Source organism: Nelusetta ayraudi, unplaced genomic scaffold (genome assembly GCF_046127955.1).
Source record: "Nelusetta ayraudi isolate G7.1 ecotype Tasmania unplaced genomic scaffold, CSIRO-AGI_Nayr_v1 ptg000013l, whole genome shotgun sequence".
NCBI lineage: Eukaryota > Metazoa > Chordata > Actinopteri > Tetraodontiformes > Monacanthidae > Nelusetta > Nelusetta ayraudi.
In genome coordinates, this window is record NW_027466063.1 from 483,239 (window position 1) to 498,003 (window position 14,765).

The window sequence follows — 14,765 nt, forward strand, 5'->3', positions numbered from 1 at the left end:
GAGGGGGACTCAGAGGTGAGGGGTCGGAGGTTAACTGCGGCTCTTTGGGCCGAAGCAAACTTTGATGACGAGCTGTGCTGGCGGAGCGCAGGCAGAGGAGGTCAGAGGGAACCTGGCGGGGTTGCTGGCTCTTCATCACTTTAACTGCGGCAGAAACATTTCGATAATCAAGGGCCGGACGCAGGAAATTAATTCTGCCGCGGAACATAGTAAAAAAACACGGTTATTTTTAATGTATAGTATCAGTATTATATCAGAAAAACTTCAAATTGTCTTTTTTCAAAAAACATTTTTATAATGCAGTTACAAAAGCTGGTTTAAACAATTTATTTTTCTCAAAACTGTTATCAATAATTTTGATCTATTTCCTCTTGCTGCAGATTGCGCAGGTCCTCTTTTAGCCATCCCGCTAACTGATTAACTGCTGCATTAAGAGCAGAATGCAATAGTTGCTCGGATAAGCAAAAGCACCATCTATTTTCATTGGGAAAACAGAGGCACCGCGTCGCATCGGCTGCTGCTTGACCTTTGATTATTGATGGGCCATTTGCAGACAACCTTAACTGCACAATATGCCTCACCATTACTTTCCTGACCTCATTCCGGCTTGGGGACAACATTACTCATGTGGGAGCCAAAGGAGTGGAAAGCAAAAAAAGGAAAAAAAAAAAGAGAAGGATGAGGCCTGAGTGGGTGGGGGGGCGGGAGTGGCGCGAGCGTGTGCGCGCTTGTTTGGAGGTAACACAGGCCTGAGGAATTATCATCAATAACCTGCCTTCATGCCTTGTACATGGAAGAAAGGTGGGCGAGCGGGGAGCGAAGGGATGAGGGAAGAGTGACGAGGAGGCTGGAGCCCAGTCTGGAGGGGTCAACCATTAGCCTCGAAAAAAAAAAAAATCAAAAGCCCAGTCCGTCTGCTATTTTTTAAAGTTTTTTTTTTTGTCTTTCTCAACAGCTTGGGGTAATTCAAGAGTGTCCACACACAAGGCGGTGTGTGAGGTGAAGGGCATCCATCACTGGGAGAAGACAAGCGTGTTTGTGGGGAAAGAAGGACGAGCGCCTTAAGTGCGCGTAGTGGGGAAAGAAGGATGGTTTGAGGAAAGAGAGGGGGAGAGGAATGGGCGGGGGGGCACCACTGTCTCGCCTGGGTGTGATCCTGCAGCTCGGAATGTGTTAGCGTTATCAGGGCGCGGGAGCTGATCACCACAGTCGGCCGGAGCGCCTGAGACAGTCAAAAGGGATCGTTTATGATTTCGCCCATCTGCTCTCCCACTTTGTCCGCCGAGGCTCTGGTGACATTACCGAACACATGTAAGCCTTCTGGATTTCCAACCACTGCCAAGACAATACTGGCCCATTGTGGCTGGTGTTACAAAGAGAGAAGAAAAACATTGTGGGGGGGGGGGATCCCAACGTGTCCATGCGACTCATGTGGCTTCATCCACAAGGTCTGGAGTTTCAATTTGACTTGGAACGGTGACATCGACACCGTCGCTTTAGGCGAAAGGTCCACTGTAGCCTCCTCGTCAGAGCTGTTTGCACATCAACTCTTGCATGCTGCAGCAACTTTCAAACAAAAGCAGCTCTGAACAAGAGGCCACATTGGATACTTTGTCAAAAAAAAAAAAACAGAGAAACCACCGCTGTTCCAGTTCAAGTTGGCTTGCCGCATCTTGGACGGCTCTTCCACTTGATGGACACGTTGGATGACTCCTTGTGAGGTCAGCTTTCTGTCTTTTCTTTTCCCAATGTTGGTTTATGTGTCCACAACAGCCCTCTACTTTTTTGGTTTTAATTTACCTCCTTGAAATCACAGAAAGGTAATTTGGTGACGTGTCACCTGGGCCTCCATTGACAATAATGCCAGTACAGAAATGGGTGAGACATCACAAAAAGCTGAATGTTTTGTTTGTCATACAGAACTATTTTTTCTGTTTAAATTAGTAAAACCCAATAATAGGAACACTCTTGTGTTCAGGCTGAATGTTACATTATTAGCTGAACTATGAGCAATTTCTTTCCATTGTTTCAGACTCAGCTTGAATATGTCTTTGACATTTGCAAACAATAAAAATGTTTGCATAGTGTAACATTTAGACTGACATATAGGAACATGACTGCATCCTTTCAGATTTTTCTGCAAAAACAAGCTCTCGACAGTTTGTTTCAATCAAACCAGTTTTTGTTCATCATACAGGTGCTGGGTGTCTCTTACCAAAACACATTCAAAAAATTCAATAAAGTAGAAATTCAATTCTACTTGTTCTATATACAAGGCCAAGATTTGACCCCCTGCTTGTCATTCCGCACTCACCTGTCCGTAAAGATGACGCCTTTTTCTTTCACTCTGCAGACATGGGAACCTCTCCGGCGGAAGGAATGTCCTACAGGCTGCCTTCAGGTGGAGGAGCAAATTAAAACTTGTCAAACCGATGTTAGCATTTCCAAAGGTAGTCATGCAGAGACCGACAACGCCGGCTAATGCACAAAGTGTCGTAATAACACTACCACTGTTAGCACGCATGAGTGGCTGTCAGAAGTAAGAGGAACAGCAGAGGTGACTGCACAGATCATAGATTTATGACAACTAACCTTTTTTTTTTCTGGGCATGACAATGAGCGTAGGGTGTTTTCAGAGGTAGACGCCTCATTAGAGCATTTCTTGGCAATTAGTGAGCGCACTGTCATCCAGAGGGGAAAACGTATAGTTAAATGATGGCCTGCATTCAGGATGTGCTTACTTTTAGATGTCAAAAACATAGTATAAATAGTATAAAATAGTATTTGAAAAGTCCAAAATGACCTGGATATGTAAAACTGGTCTTCTAGATTTTGGATTCACATGATTTGATCATACTGCAGACGATCCGATTAGTGAATTAGTTTGCCTGTGATGGAAAACTAAAAGGTACACGCAGTTGCGTAAACACACAGATAACACACAAGACAACCCAGTGGCTACATTTTCAACTGAGCAATTCAAAAGAATGAAGCTAATGTTTCACAAACCAACCATTTGCAGAGTGCCATGGCTAATGAGGAGAAGAAGGGATTGAAGGTGAGAAAAAGGAGAAGAATAAAAAGCATGAGATGCAGAATCCACCAAGAGAGGGAAAAAAGATTAAGGAATTAAAGCATGACAAGCGCGGCAAACGTTTAGGCCACATGAACACAACAGCAAGGCGAACAAATGATCACCCCTCACAGGTTCACATTCACAGTATCTCTGCCACCCCCGACATTTAGTTCTCCTCTTTGGTAGACTTAGTCAGGGTCAAGGTCTGTTTGATTCCCATCCAAATCCATGTATTGATCTTTGTAATAAATCCCTCAAAGCAGTTTTAGGAGGGCAGAAGAAATCCTCTGCTTTTTCACAAACACCAGCAACTCGGTGTGCCTCTCCACTTCATCTCCAAGCCTCACTTCGTGAGAGATGGTGATACGATGGAGGACAGTAAAAACGGAATAAATCAGGAGTGACCCAAGGCAAGAAATAAAATGCGTGATCCTTTGAAGGCCGGGGGCAGATGGCGTTTCTCCATGATAACCTTTCACCCTAATGCCCTTCACGTCTAAACAGGCGAAAAGGATGTAAACATGTTTTACGGTGGCATAAAAGTCAGAGGAGGTCGCAGCATGTCTGGACTTCCTTCAGGACTTTTATTTGCCAGAGAGCTGAGGCGCATTTCTCTTGGAGCTCTTAAACGCCACGGCTGTAAACAGGTATGACTAAGTGTAGCTTAATGGAAGAGGTTGGTTACTAATGGACAAAGTGAAGTATCAGATTCAGAATCTCTGGAAATCAGGAAAGTTCACCCTTTACTTTTGCTTCCTCCACTTTTCAGAAAGTGTGTGCCAAAATACACCTCTGGGAATCACCCCTTTGTGATGTCATAAAAGGCACCGATATGTCACTGATACCGCTCCAAGTTGGCCAAGCTCCCGGCCAGGAGTTTGTTTTTCCCTCTGACACCGATTTATGGCCAGCTTGTCTTTTACTCCTTCCAGATACATCTTTTATTATTTACCTCTGAAAATACCTGACTGACCTGAAAAAGAAACCCCTACAGAGGTGAGAGGACCAGCGCCTTGTGTTTAATAGTTAAGAGTCAGACACAGGGTGAAACCAGAAGCGGCAAACAAAGTCAGAAACATCTCTTCCTCAAGCCCAACTCAAGTGTTTTGCATCAATTCAGCAAACCTGTAGCCATTTCTGCTGCAAGAATGATGTTTCCTATTGTAAGTAGCAAGGATAGTTTTAATTCTGTGCATCGCTGATGGAGCTTGAAAGCTTATTCCATATGCATTTGATCCATGCGCACAAGTTCATGGTTAAGTTGTTTATTTTCAATGCACATTATTGTCATGGACATGAAAGAAGTTGGATGGTAACAAGTTCACAGAGCGATAAGACATTTGGTTTGTTCCATGGCACAAAGCTTGAAAGATGGCCAGGGGGGACACTTTCAAACATGAAGAAAGTACAGCAACATCTCTACATTTACAAAATTTATGAGATTTTTTTTATTTGATTGAATTTTTCTGAGGAGGCATGACTGAATATTAAATGGACCTGGAGGTTCTCTGGATGGGTCCGTGGTCTCTTCATCAAACAAGCAAACAAATGTGCAACTTTTGAACAGCAGTGACACCCAAAGCCATCGGAGGAAGGAAATCAAGTAGGGATTCAGATTGGAGAGTAAAAACTTAAGAAGGCCTGAAAGACCAAAGCACGTCACACTCATCCACCCCTTCCCCTCCCTCGCCAGCACACTAAACAACATGACGGCGAGGAGATAAAATCTCAAAAAGTCGAGCCCCTAATACACAGGAGGAGCAGATACAAATCACTCCGAATACTGCGAGTCGCGGCGTTTAAAGCCGAGGGCCCTCCACAGTGAAATGAGCGGATCGAGTCTATCTCAGGTATAAAGCTCTTAAGGGCCTCCTCTGCTTCTGGACTCTGTCACACCATAGTCCCGGAGTTAACCTTTGTTTTATGTCCTGGTATTCCATTACACATGTGCTCTGATGGGCCAGGGGAACAGCACAGTTGCCAGTCATGGGAGTGGTTGACATTTTGGTGGTAGTTAAGGTTTAAACAGCTCGCCCGCAGGAGGCACCAGAGCGAAAGTGGAGGCTCAGAAAGAATTGATACGAGCCAGAAGTCACTTTTAGGGCCATTCGCATGCAGTTCCCTTTGCATGCATAAGTGAAGGGACCTTTTGGAAATACTAAAATAGAAAATGCCAACACTCCGCTGAACTTGGGGGTGTGATTTACTGTGCCCGTGCCAATCAAATCATCAGTGATAAGCAGTATGCAACAGTTTTTATCCCCACATTTATCCTGAAAAATTGGGGGATGCGTTGTGTCCTCAGTCCCGATCACCTGAGAATGGAACATTTATCGTCAAACAATCAAGAAGGTCAATCCGCCAAAAAAAGGCGATAAAGCACACGCATTTTTAATCAAGCTCTTTTGCAACCACGCAGTTTTTTTTTTTTTTTTTTTAAAGCCTTTGGTGCTTTTAATCCATTAAGCACAAAGAGCCGCATCAGCTTTTCCATGTCGGATGACTAATTGGGCCCGTGTCGCTCCTTTGGAGTTGGAGAAACAAAACAGAAATCAAATACGAGCATTCGAAATCCCTAACAGCCGCTCGCTCCTCGCGTCAGGACCGCTTCTGTCTGGACTGATCCATCACGGACCCCCATTTGTAAAGCCCTCGTCCACCTGGGCCCCCCCGCAAAAGGTCATTTATCTTCCTCTGCCACTGCTGATGGATGAAATCAAACAGGGATGAATTAATAACAGCGTTAGCGTGATTATAATGGCGGCACCAGATACAACGTTATTGATGACTCAATCAAGGGTCGCCCAACCTGCAGCCGGCGTTCCTGTTGCATAATTAGTTGCCGCGTTGGGGAAATTGCATTTCATCCTCCACCCCAAAATATGCCGAGTCACCAGCGAGCGCCTCGCAAAAAAAAATGGAGGACATATCTGTTCACCGGTGCATGGCGGGCCTTTCTAATTCCGCCGCTTCCGCCGCTTTATATGGAAAGAGCCGTAATTGTGTTTCTCACTCAAAGGTTTTATCCGCGCCGCTATTTCATTTTATTTCCAATTAAAGTGGAAGCCAGGTGTGTGCAGCCAGCTTCACATTTTGCCACTGGAAGAAAGGGGACGCGTGCAGCATCTTAAGGTTCACCCCTGCCTGCTTTTTGTGTACACCTTCAACATTGCAATTCTAAGAGGACCTTCACTGCTTCTCAGTTGCTGCTCAACTCGCACTCAGTTCCCATCCCGTTGATTCTGAAGCACTTCACTGTCCTTGAACGAGGCAACGCCATTGTTATTACCTTGTCGCTGGCCCTAGCGTTTTCACGGTGCGACTGTGTCATATGATCCGTATCCAAGAGCTGCCGATACACGTGCGGAAATAAGCACCACCGAATGTAAAGTTCAGGCAGGAGGCGCTGTCCGTATCTGTGTGCATGTCAAGTTGCTCGGGTAATTGTTAGATGTTGAAACATTGTGGAATTCAAACTCATCAGCAAGCCCATTTTGCACGGAGGCGACTGACCGAGAGCCAAAAGCCAGTTGATGGGAGGAAATCAAGTGTTCCCTTCCTGGGGCCAGAGAGGAATGACAAATCTGTCATATTGTGCTCGGACGGCGCATGTTTGAACAGCTGCGTGTCAGTGTGCACAGGTCCATTAGCGTTTGCAGATTTGTGTGCGATTGCGTGTCTCCGCATCTGCTGCCGTGCGCACGTGTGCACTCTGTCTGAAGCGACACCCAGAGGTCTCCGCTGCCTCGGGTCGAAGAACCGTTTCCTCCATTGAAAGTTTTCCCAAAAGTTGAAGATATCTTTGTAAAGCCTTTCATTTTCTCTGTCTCAATTTTATGATGAGAGCGGTGATCAGACAGACTGGAAGCACCTCGAAATCAACCCTGATTTGTTTTGATTTACAGAAGCAGCAACTAGCTTAGCGTAGCTTTAAAAAACGAGAGAGAGAAAATAAGAAGTGCAGTCGAGCCCAGCAGACGGCGGCGCTGCTCCAGCTTCCCTTCTGATTTGTCGGCAGGAGTAAATCTCCTCTGTTGGGTGACTTTTAAAATTCAAAGCAGAAAACAGAATGGCGTGCGAGCGGTGGGGGGGACACGGAGGGGGCGGAACCACATGTGCAAGTCGTAAAGAGTGGCCCTACTCATATCTGGCCAGGAAGTGGTGCGGGCCAGGGGTCTGCCCGCTGCGCTCCCGCAGCAGCTTTACGCGGCTTTTCATCTTCAGTCACTTCGGGAGATGTTTCGGTAACCTGAGCCCCCCCGCCGAGGCAGACGCTGCTTATTGCTGCTATTAATCAGAGGACACGTTCGGAGAATGAGTCTAATGGTTAGTGGCAGAGTAATGGCGCGGGTTGAATTCATTAAACCGAGGACTGAATATGTTGTTTTCTGGAAACTGGTTGAGTTTTTGTTGAGTCTGAACCTGACTTTGCTTCTTTTTTTAAATCCTCCTCGTTTGTATTGCGCAACTTTGACCTGTTCTTTTTGCATTCTGTGGCCAAAAGCAGGTTCGCACACCAACACACACACCAACACACACAGATGCATGCACACATACACACAAACACACACACACACACACACACACACACACACACACACACACTTCTGCCGGCTTCTGTTTTGACCACTCGACGGCAGCTGTAAGAGCCTGCCTGGAAAGCTGAAGCAACAATTGCGTTCCATTAGGATGAAGTGTGTGGGTAAAGGTGAGTGTGTGTGTGTGTGTGTGTGTGTGTGTGTGTAAAGGTGTGTGTGTGCGCCGGCTTGGTTTTAAAGATGACTTTCTTTTTCTTTTTGTATTTTTCTTCTTTGCAGTTTCCACTGTGCTGCGCTCTGTGTGCCGCTGCGTTCACCCAGAGAAAACCTTGGCGTACCTGTTTATCTTTTTGTCCCCGTGTTTTTCTGAAAGTGACTGCCTCCTCTCGGTCGGCCGTGTTTGGAGCGGGCGACCAAATGTTTACCTCCCCTGGGAGGGGTGGGGGGGTGGGGGGGTCGTGCACAAACGAGAAAACTTTCACGGCCAGACAACAGTCTTAAGAATTCCTCTTTTCGCCAACGTTCCGCACGCGGCTTCTTCAGCCGCTTCCTCGCGACGGCAGCCACAGACGGCTTATATTTAGACGAGGCCCAACGGACGTGTGGAAAAACGCCGCATCCTTTTGGTGTCGGCACGCCGTCGGCATGTCGTGCCGCGTCTGTGACAGTGCGAGCGGAATGAGAGTGCTTATCTTGGAGTTCTCCAGCGCTGCGCTCTGTGCTGTATTTTCGGCACCCGGGGTTTTTCCGGTGTGGCGCAGATGACACTGCGGTTGTCTTTCCTCCCACGCTCGCCCCGCTCCTGACTCACAGAGGATCCGCTAACAGATAAGCGGTGGGAGAGGGACGGGCGACATCCTCCTGCCGGCTGCACTCGCGGGCTGACGCATCCCGGTGCAGACAGGGGTGGCGAGCGCATCGCTGTGAATGTGGTGAAACAACATCGGACAAGGTCACAGCATTGTTTTGAGGACGTCGTTACGCATGCCGCCTTCCTGTAACGACTCTGTTTGAACCTGAAACAGCTGCACATCAAAACTTTTACTCCCCATTCCATTTCCTGAACTTCCCATCAAGGTCTGTGGAGCTTTGGCTAAAAATACGTTTTCGTATTTTACCGACACTGTTTTTTGTTTGTTTATTTGTCTGCTCTGCAAAATCTGCAACTTCAAGCCACTATGTCTTTTTGATGGTCCAGGTCAAAGGCCACGGCCATCAGCTGATGCTTCTAAAGATGATCTTGACAGATTTTGATGGGATGTGGGTGTGAAAAGCGATTTTACTCTGATGAGTAATTTCCTTTTTAGGCTGGCAGTACCGAAAAAACCTCCACGATCATTAAGTGGGAGGAAAGATCCATTAGTCATTGCTCATCAAGGCTTCTGTACACATTTAATAATTATGAAATTTGATTCAGGTCATTAACTTCCACACTGTGATAAAAATTACAGGGAGGAACCGTTATCTAAACTTGTATCAGAGGAATTGTGTTTTGTGTTTGCGCACCTACACGATGTTTACAAATGCCCATTTAACGCCTACGGAATTCCCGAAGCAAATATCTGACTGAGACAGAATATATTATTTCACGATGAATCCCATATTCTCACATTGTGTATTTTTAAACCTTGACATTTACAGCGAGTGGCCAGACCCCCTTTGTGCAGGAGGTTCTTCAGCGGTTAAGGCATTAGACAATGGAGAAAAAAACAAGAAAAACTCCAACCTGCATAAATTTCCATCCCAATATAAAATCCTCGGCTCATTGTGTACCAGCATTCAAAACAATACAGGGACCACCTCCAATAAAAAGGCTCAGTTTCAGCCAGTGGGACCTGAGAGACTGAAAAATTTCTCCTCCCACTGCTGCTGCTGCTTAATTCCTTCCCCTCACACACACACACACACACACACACACACACACACACACACACACACACACACACACCTCTCTTCTTTAGCGGACTCCGGCAGCTCTCTGGGAAGAAGGGATTTTGCTCTGCTCTTTCCAGATGACCTCCTCTAAACTTGGGTCCCGGGCTTAGCACACGGGAGGAACACAAGGGGGAACAGTGTTGCAAATTTGTCACCCAAAGTGTTAAAATTCCCCCAGGAATGTTAATCTGGCTGGTCCCAGCAGCACACACACACACACACACACACACACACACACACACACACCCACACACTTCGATAATCCCCCAACCCCGTCGCTTAAGACGGATTTGGTTGTCCACTACCACTACTTGAAACCAAGTCAGTTTGCCCAAACTAAATCAACGACTTATATTGTGGCTCCTATTTGTCTAAAAATCCCCGTAATTAAATAATTACGGAGGGAGGGAAAGCGTTATTTGTGGTGACTGAGAGCCTGGGCCAAATCTTGTATTTGCCTCAGTCTCTTATTTTTTATCACATTTTTAGTGAGCGGCTGCCGACGAGAGTTTTGTTCAGTTTATGGAATAATGTCCACAGGATTTATTGTAATGAATCTCAAAATATGAACGCATTTTCAGTAATTACCTTGTCATTTACGAACTGATGCTGCTTAGGGAAAAGATTTGATTTACCTTCGCGTATCAAGAGGTTTCAAAAAAACTTCACTTAATTCTTGTATAATGTACTTGTTAAAGATGCTCGTCAAACTGTCATTGTTTACCTGTTTGCTTAAGTGGCATCCTTTCTTTCAATGCTCGCAAGGACACCGAGGAGAGCCGGCTCGTGCACGGCGCGCCACTTTAAATAAAAGATAAATTCCCCTCGGCGCTACTGTTTATGTCCTTCCTACGCTGAGCGAGTCCAGCGCCGAGCGTGTTTGCGTGCTTCTCCAGAAAAACGAGACATTGTTTACTTCCTCTGGTTTGGAATGCCTTCTATCCCACCACCCCTACCCCACCCTCCACCTTCCTACTGCCTCCTCATTCTCTCCATCACACAGACTGCGAGGGGCAGAACTGAAGAGGCAACTTGGGGCTTTTTAACTTCTTGACCTTCGGACAAGATTGAATCTGTTCGGCTGCCAAGTCCGACAAAAGGCCCCTGAAAGCGAGGAGTCAGCTCACGACTCGGCCTTGCTGTAGCCACGGATGGACGCGGAGGAGAGGAAGGGGAGAGAGGGAGTAATGATGTCGAGCGCATTTATTTATTCAAACTGTCCATCTGTTGTGTGGCTCGAGCTTGGCTGTGGTGCGGCGTACACACACACACACACACACACACACACACACACACACACACACACACACACACACACTTGCACATTCGCACACACTGGGACAGACACAGACAATTTCAGGGCAATGAAGGTTGGTTGGTGCAATATTCTTCTCGGTAATACAAATCACCATCATGAGGTTCACAGCTATTGATTTTTTTTTATGTCGCTTCATTTTGCAAAAAGCTAGTTAAATTATGTGGTCGAAACACAACAATGCGGCAAGGGCATGTTTCCAAGCCTCTGTTCAAGCAATGTCACATTGTGCACACGCATTCGTTTAGGGTAAATTTATTGCGTCTATTTGTTGCAGCTAAACAGTCAATACTTAAAGGGGATTAAATGTGGTTTTATTGTTTTGCAGTCATTTATTAATATATCTTATTTATTACCATTATCATGATTATTTTTATGTTTTTAATTCAATCCATTAACCCCTCATGGCTAATAGTAGCAATGGCTTTTTTGGAAGGGGAGTTACATTGGAAAAATTCTTAAGTGCTTTTAAATACCCCAGACTGAAAGACTTACTACTGTTTGTTGCACATCGTGACATTTGTGCCTCAAAATATATTTATATTATTCATACTTTTCATATTCCTATATGGCTCTTGGGTCTATAAATACTTTGCTTTCACACTTTAAAGGCCAACTGCAAAGTACCAAGTTTCCGAAAAGTGAAATATCCTGATATGAAAAAGAAGGAAAAGGCAACATGTTCTATTATTCGGAGTTTAAAAGTTACTTCTTTGTGGAGTTTTCATCCCAGATCTTGAACATTTCCACTTTGTGGTTGTTGCCTGAAAAGACATCAACAAATTTTAAGAAAAGGGAAAAATAATAAAGAATGACCGATGGGATGTATCAGCGGCCGTCTGTAGGGAAGTGATGGCTGTACAGCGGAATCAAAGTCACATCTTCTTACCTTTTTCAGTTTAGCTAATTAAGCAGATCAAACACAAGCAAAATGTAGCCCAGGCCTAAAAGACTGTGGTGTTGTGGGAAACATATGCTCTCGTCTCACTCGCAACATGTCAAGTTCAAAGACACAGCAAACCAAGAAGAAGAAGAAGAAGAAAACTGCTCTAATTAGGGCAGCAAGTACTTTTCCCACACAATGAGCATTTATTTATTCATTTTTGTTTTGTACACAGAGCTCCACTCTGCTCTTTCATCAACAGCGTGCGATGTGAGCCAGTGGAATGCCGACTTGAACGAAGGCGCTGGCGGGTAAACCTTCATATGTTGCCGCTTCATTGCACAATCTCGGAATGAAGAAAAAAAAAAAAAAATAACATGGCCGGTGCCACTGTACTGCCGTGGGTAGTGATGAGAGAAGGCCATAAAGGAAGCAGCTGCGCAGACGTTGGCTCTTCAAACAGTTATGTCGCGCCCTTTTGTGCCATCACTCAGAAAGTGCATTCAGCGCGATGACGATTTGCTTCCTCGCGCGACGGTTCCCGTCGTCAGACGCCGTCGGTGGGGGAAGAGAGGAAGCCGCGACACGCGGGCGCTGCGAAAATAATGAGGGACGATGTTTACGCCCGGCGCGCAACGATCCCACGCTTGCATGTCGAGGCACATGCACGGCGTGTTGCTCGCCAGAGAGAGAAGTGCGAGTGGAGTCGTGTCACACAAAAATGCACGAGAAAACCATCGTCGGCGGAGCGGCGGTGACGAGGCCGCTGGCTTGTGTTTGCACTTTGATATGTTGACTTTCCCCAAAGACAAAGACCTTTCCCTAGAGAAAGCAGTCGACAGTTGAAAATGATCTTTGCCTCTCCGGTGGAAGAAAGATCCAAACTCCAAACCTGTTCCGTTACGTGCTCTGGTTTCAACCTGCTGATTTTCACTGAATTACATTTTTCGTTCTCTTTCCTCTCTGTTGCTGTGCTTCACAGAACTAGGAGCCATTGAGAACTGGGCTGTTATTTATAGGACGTCATCCCACCGTTCCCAGTGTCCAAGCCAAGCAGGAACAGAAGGTGCCAAAAGTTGACAGAATTATAGAGAATGATCATGTTTGTGTTCTATCAGAGCACCAATACTTGTCTCTTGGGTTTCTTTTAGTTGCATTTTCTCTTTAATGTTACAGCTTTTGACTTGCCATGTGTTTCCTCAGCCGGTGGAAGCACACGCGTATTATTTCAAGACTGGAGAACACAATAACAGATGATCAGATAAATTAAGCATTTAATTTACTGTGTTTTTCCTCCTTTGGACAGTTCCCTTAAGGGCCTTTCAGCCAATCATCTGCTCCCAGCAAACCTTTCCCCTGCATCCTCTTCTCCATCATTAGCTAACCTCATGTCCTCTTTCACTGCATCCATAAATCTCCTCTTTGCTTCTCCTCTGGGTCTCCTGCCTGCCAGTTCCTCCGACCAAACCATATCAGTCTCAGGCTTCATCTCCAAAACATGCTCTGGCTGAACCTCTGCTGTCCCGGTCACTCCCAAAGAGGAGCTTGACATTTGAATCTCCACTACCTCCACCTCTGCCTCCCATCGTTTCGTCATTGCCACTGTCTCTAAACTATATTCACAGTAAAATATTTCACTTGGCTGTCGGAAACGCAATTTAACCATGAGATTCGTTATGATATAGCTCTATTTGATAGAATTTGGATTAGTTTATTTTATTAGATCTATGCATGTTCCAGACTACCAAACATTTTAGCCTAAGGTTAAAAGTTTTATACCAGATTTAAAGTTACTGCTACTTTTGATGGCGTGTTCTTGATGGAGTGTTCTTTGCCGCTTTGGTCCAGACACCACGGACAGAGGCGACTGCCAGTTTCTCAGCTGAATAGCTTGAAACAAAAAGCCTTCTTAAACTCCATAGGACGGCTCACCCGCTGACTGCAACAGCAGGTTTTCGGATTAGAATCTACTTTATTTACATTGCCTCCTTTAGCGGATTCTCTCTGAGGCACAGAGCGGCTCACCTCCAAGAAATGCACAGAGGCCGGCCCTCCCCTCCTCCGGGTGCCAGCAGCCTGAATGAAGTCCAGTCAGATTTAATCCAAGGTATCAGGTGTAGTTTGAGTGGACGTGGTGGCGAGGTTGGCGGTGAATGCATGGATAGATTTACAAGGGGGGAAGAAAAAAAAGAAGAAGAAAAAAAAAACGAGAGGGAGACCTGGCACTGCCGGCCAGCGCTAAGAGCTGATACCCGTGATGAAATGTTCTGGAGCGCACACTGTTATTACCCCAGCGGATGTTATTGTACAAAACCCAGGACGGATAATGAAATGATGTATATGGTCTTTTACCGAGCAGGCTGTGTGTGCGTGTGTGTGCGTGCGTGCGCTTGCACGTGTAATAGTGTACGTGTGCGTGCATGTGCGCGTGTGTGTTAACTGAAGAACCAGGCGGCACCATCTGCCCTGACAGCAGCAACAAAAGATGATGAGATTGTGTCCGAGGACGGATCTGTTCCTGTTTGCTCAGCGTCCCTCAGCTCCACCTTTAACAAGCATGCACACTCATATAATAATAATAATAAAAAAAAAAAAGAACGCACACATGCACGCTTGCACACACTCTCACTCTTTGTCACCTTTAGCTGCCTGAAAGAGTAGGAGTAGGGGGGAGGGTCAAAGCAAGAGCACAAACACACACATACACACACACACACACACACACACACACACACACAAAAGCAATTTGCAAAGCGTTGAAGGTGTCACCCCGCGGCTTCCAATCTCATTTTTGGGTTTCCAGGCGGCTGAAGCCTCGAACATGGCTGAATAAGAGATGGGTTGGGCAGTTAGAGAGAGCACTGGCATGCACAATTACAAAAGAGAGCGAGAGAGCGTGCGTCCGTGCGACTGCAGACAGACTTACAGCTTGTCCTCCAGCTCCCGGACCGAGCGGCTCTTTGTTTAACACCTCGGCCGTAAGCGGAGCTCCGCCAGGCACGTCCGCCGCTGGCTGAC

At 46.0% G+C, this 14,765-nt stretch overlaps 1 long non-coding RNA gene across 1 annotated transcript; it reads left to right on the forward strand.

The window, feature by feature from the left end:
- Positions 1 to 956: 956 nt before the first annotated feature.
- LOC142885844 (uncharacterized) lies at positions 957 to 3,456 on the forward strand. The gene is made up of 3 exons (XR_012926338.1): positions 957 to 1,721; positions 1,817 to 1,878; positions 2,354 to 3,456. It is a non-coding gene; the product is annotated as an uncharacterized LOC142885844 (long non-coding RNA).
- The last annotated feature ends 11,309 nt before the right edge of the window (positions 3,457 to 14,765 follow it).